The sequence below is a fragment of the Atta colombica genome, unplaced genomic scaffold (genome assembly GCF_001594045.1).
Source record: "Atta colombica isolate Treedump-2 unplaced genomic scaffold, Acol1.0 scaffold105, whole genome shotgun sequence".
Lineage (NCBI taxonomy): Eukaryota > Metazoa > Arthropoda > Insecta > Hymenoptera > Formicidae > Atta > Atta colombica.
Window position 1 is genome coordinate 2,700,626 of NW_017259190.1, and position 5,606 is coordinate 2,706,231.

The 5,606-nt window shown below is 35.4% G+C and overlaps 1 long non-coding RNA gene across 1 annotated transcript; it reads right to left on the reverse strand.

Moving 5' to 3' along the window:
* Positions 1-976: 976 nt before the first annotated feature.
* Positions 977-1,511, reverse strand: LOC108689729. Its single transcript, XR_001931843.1, has 2 exons — positions 1,395-1,511; positions 977-1,321 (listed from the first exon to the last, which is right to left on the reverse strand). It is a non-coding gene; the product is annotated as an uncharacterized LOC108689729 (long non-coding RNA).
* Between the last annotated feature and the right edge of the window lie 4,095 nt (positions 1,512-5,606).

Sequence of the window (5,606 nt, forward strand, 5' to 3'; positions counted from 1 at the left end):
TTGTTTTTGTTATTCGTCCTGCTACGTTCTCTATTGCGTCCAACAACAAGGAAGGAAACCCTTTGCATGATAGAACTTCGTTATTCTTCAGAAATTTATCAATAAATGATCATGTTCAAATTAAAACTTACGGATCCTTGAAACATGGCACACATTATTATTATCAAGAACACCACTGATATTCTCATATTGCAATCTAGCGTTACTATTGCTTGATCTGAACGTTTATATCGCGTCACATCATAGTAGTAATATTTATACTGCTAGTAATATTTATACCTAATAATAATCTATTTATTAAGGATTAATAATGATAAATAGCACATACCTGTTTTGTCATTTATGTAACCTATTATCAATTATCTTCTTTTACAACAATATAATATGTTAAATATTTTACAAGACATGAATATATTCCGTATTCTTTCAGACGCTAATAAGAAGTTGTTATCATGATAGAGGCGAAAGTGACAAAGTGACGCCCGACAAGCATATTCAAACGAATTCGGGTGTAATAGAAAAAAACATGATAATTAAAAACTCTGCGTATTATATCTATATGTATGTAGCAATGTGACAATCGTTGTGATTATGAGAGATACATGTCATAATCGGTGAATATTGTTATATTTTCGCCTCTGCTTATCGCAATGCAATCGTCGCGTAACTTTGCGTAGAACGAACGCCGCGTCAAAAATCACGAGTTTCAAGTTTAAGTCTTACCAGATATAAAATAATTTTCCAAATACAATTCAAATTGTGCATCAAGTAGAGCAGACGATTTTTAGGAACAGAAAATATTGACCCATTCATCTCTTAAGAATATTCTTGAAAATTTCTTAAGAAGAATAAAACAACAAGTATATAGAAAATCTAATTAATAAAAACTATTTAGAAGTTCGATATCCTTGATTTAGAATTCTGAATTTAAATAATTGTCTAGAGATTTGACAGAAAGAAAATGATAATAAAAAGATAAATGTTTTATTTTATTTTTTATTTGCTTTTTTTATTTGCACTCACTGTGTCCAGAGTCTAGAGTGGACTACTATTAATTTCATTTTTTATCTCTACCTTTAGCTAATTTTTTGCTATTAGAATGAAGTGAACGCTACATTACCGATAAAATAACTAGACTAAAAAACTAGACAACAGCTATGTGAGACACAACTTTGCTATTCTATAATTAAACAGACATAAGGTTCAATTTATTCCAGATATATTGTGCATGGGCCAAAACCTATGATGTTGCTGCTGTTGTTGTTGTTGTTGTTGTTGTTGTGATTCGTCTACGTCTATTTCTTCCACAAGGAAGAGATTCCTTCGCACAGAGTACAACTTCGTTATTTTTCAGAAATTTATCGATAAACAATTATATTTAAATTAAGACTTACAGATCCTTGGAACATTGCACACATTATTATCATCAAGACCAAGAACACCACTGATATTCTCATATTGCAATCTGGCGCTGCTACTGTTTGCACTGTAAATATTTCATCGCATGACAGCGTAGTAATATTTATACTATCTATCGGTAAATATCTATCGGTGAATAACGATCAATTTGTTAAAAATTGACAATGAATAATAGTACACGTCTGTTTTGCCATTTGTATAGCCAATTATGTTCTTTTATAACAACAACGATAATTATTTTACAAGACATGAATATATTTTTTTTTCAGACACGTGCCGCTGATAAGAAATTGTTATTATGCATGCGGGCGGAAATAACAAGCATATTCAAATGAATTCCGACGTTACAAAAAAAAAACATTACATTCCAACTCTAAAAAAAGACAGAGACTAATCAACAGTATTCGACAGTATCGAATACCGCTGCGCATTTGCATCATCGATAGCGGCTCTTCTCCGAACTGTGCACGCAGTTTACATAAAATTTCGACGGCTCTTTACAATATTTTTATTTGCAAGAAACTTTATCAACACATGAATCCTGATCAACGACACCATGTTGTACGACACTATTTGTTCGGATATTTTAACAACGAATACAGAAACAACTGTCTCGAGTCCACAACTATGTAGTGCATAAATAGCTCGATCTCTTTCTTTAGTGTAAGTACATCTCGTTGTTGATTTGTATTCACAAAAAAGTCTTCATATAAGATCCATGTATTTGTTTCTCTCTGAAGATATAATTATTGAACTCTAAAAAGTAAAAAGAAGGAAGGCAGCTTTTGTATATCTGGATACTACGCCATTGGTCTGTCACTTTTCCTTGGAGATCTGAGACCAAATACAGATAATTATCATTCCGCACGCGTTTGATTAACTGACCGCATTAGCGTTCGGCGGAAGGACTATGCCGATATATGCCGATGATTAATTCGGACAGAGAACGCCGATATCGATGTGCATGCTCGTGCACTCGTTCCCCATAATGTGTTTCTCCCGTTCTCATCTTGTTTTTACTGGCCAGCTGGTGATATGCGGTCGCGTACCGATGGTCAACTTCGCGGATCATTAGGTGTTTCCTTCATGTTCACATCGGTGATGATGAGAACGCACGGGCAAGAGATCGAGCTCGGATATCTTTCTGCTCCTTTTCCAAAGTGCGATTAAACTACAACGTATGTCTATCGCGAGATGATGATCGCATCAAGAAACCTGTTCATTACTTCGTCAGAAATAATAAGTGTGAATCTCTTTCTTATAGTGTTTAACTAACTTCGGCTAATGATTTGCTGTCTCTCAACTCTCTTATTGTTAGATTATAGTTACGTAACATTATTGTCGATATACAGAAACAGAAGAAAAATTTAAATGTAATTAACTAAAATTTGTATTTATAGTTAAACGCGTAGTTAACGCTAATCGATTTCAATGCAACAGTTTTGCGTAGCCACAAAATTGTTAGACTCATTGCAGAGTCAGTTCCGCCGGTGTAATCTAAACAATCACGCGAAGACAGAACAGTCCCATAAGCGAACGTGAGCTAACTTTAATTGTCGCTCATTCAAGTATGATTGAGTGCATGTTTTCTCAAACGTTAGTTCTCGTGTTGTGTCTATCGCTAAAAGGAAGAACGACTCATCAGGGCCACTGTACTCAGCCGTATTATCCCGGCGGCTTCTTCATATTCTATTCGCCGCAAATATCGGGTCGACTGACGACTACGTTGCGACGTGGATAAACGGTTACATGTAAAGCTTGTATTCGACCGTCTTCCGGGTCTGCCGTGGAGGAAGTTCGTCGACGATTTAAGCGTAGGACGCCTTGAACTTTTGTCCGACAGTCGATAATCGTTAAAGAAACCACATGCGAATTCGCGTTGCGCATTAGCGCTTTTGAAACATCGTGTAGCGTTTACCGAGTTGCGTCAATGGTAAATTGTGGGCGTGGTGTCATCACTCGTTTATACAATGATAATATTCTCGGAATTATGGGATAGTGCAATGTGTATTTTTATCATAATAAAAAGGTGTAACATTCTAAACGTTTTAAACGTTCTTCGAAGAAGATAGAAAAAGATTCTCATATCTATTACTAATTAAAAAAAAATTTTTTTAAATAATTAAGTATTATTTTTTAAAAAAAGATATTACACTAAATACTGAAAATGTTATTTGTATGCTCTGTATTAATATCATTAAATATGAAAAGATAGTTATTAAATAAATATTTATTAAGAAAGTAACCGAATTGATCAATTAGTTGAAGTCAATAGCAATCTTCTTAATGACTTTTTATATACTTGAAATATTTTTGTATTCATTTTGCATTTTTAAAACATAACATGAGAATTTTTTCTCTTACAGAAATTTAATGCCAGAAGATGATGATTAATTACTTATTGAACACTGAACAACAGTAATACTCAAAGTAGACAATTAACCATTATCTTTCAGTATTGAATGGGCCAGTATTATTTTGGATTTCTAAAGAGTATCGAAGAATTATTGTAACTAATCTCCAAATATTGTAGGCGGCCTACGAACGAGATATCAGCGGAAGTACTTTCTACGGATAGGTCCGATGATTGTGCGAACTTTCACTGTGGAGAAGATCCACTTGGGAAAACTGAAAGTCATATCGCGAATGATCACGATTTTCTCACGGCGACTCTCAAAGGCATATACTCGTCGTTTGCATTGTCCGATTTAGAATAAGAACGGTATCTATACGCAAATAACTTCCAACTTTCCCTGTCATTTTAATCAAAATATTTACGATGTAATTCTTTAATAATGTAGAAACCAATTTATTTAATCATTTATTTAATGCTGACGTTCGTCGGCTCGAAACGTATTAATCGTAAAATAACAATATAATTTGCCATATCGTGATCAGTCGACACTAGACGATACTCTACATTCAACTGCGTTCAATCCGTGATAATTGCCACAGCAGGAAGGAAGATTATGCAAGCCTGAGCCTGACACCTCCGATATATAAGAAGAATGTAAATCTCTGTCACCGATTAAACGATTTATTCCAGCCAGCTTCTAATTGGATCGATGCGTTATAACGTCAGCCAATTAAAGGCAAATGTTTGTATCATATGTAACGAACATCCGACTCATGCATACGCTCCTACACGAGCCGCATGCATGCCGCTGCTATGCGATCGTATTAGTACCATGGATCGCAGGGAGGATTTTCTCTCACGCGGCTTCAAAGATATCCCTCTGCTCAGCATCAACTCTGGAGTATCCAGATCGGCGCTACTATGCGTTCTAAAGTGGACCGGTTTAGCAGCAGCGACGACGGCGGTATCGATTCACGAGAAAAAGTGCCGAGGGGGGAAAATTCACAGTGGCGATGACGCCGGGAGGATGGGCGAGTCCCGTCTCGGAAAAGAGAGCCATGCGACTGTACGCGGTGTGGCTTTCTTTCTCGTCATCTCGTCTTATCTACCTGTCAAGGCCGAATTCCACGTCTCGTCGAAAATACGACAACCCGGCGGCTTGTGACACGTCGCGTAAGATAGAGTGTATATATGTGATGCGTTCGGTGTGTATGGGAGACAAGTGCGTGCTAGCAAAGAGAAGAGATAAGGTGTAACCAATGATGTTGGTGAAGAAAAAAATTAATGCCAAGGAAAAATTCCCTATAACAATATATGAATGAGTATAATGTATAAAAATATAGAATGATAGAAAGATGGATCTAAACGAAGAGATAAATTTTGAAAGTCAGAATATAGATAAAGAATATAGATAAAAGTTAATAGCAATTAGAAGTTTAAAATTCATTAAAATTTATTTATCACTTATACATAAAAATATATGTATACACACACACACACACACACACACACACACACACACACACACACACATATCCACAGGATGTCTAACTTCCTGCATACGGACTATAAGACGTGATACTTTATGCTAAAACAAACAACTTTTTCCTTTAGCAAAGTCCGATAAGTAATTTTTATTAAGCAGAAGAGCAGATTGAAGTTAACAAATAAGAGCAAAAATTATTTATCGGAATCTTGCTAAAGGAAAAAATTATTTATTTTAATATAAAATATTACGTCTTATACTCCGTATGCAGGAATTTAGAGACCTGTGTGTGTGTGTGTGTGTGTGTGTGTGTGTGTGTGTGTGTGTGTGTGTGTGTGTGTGTGT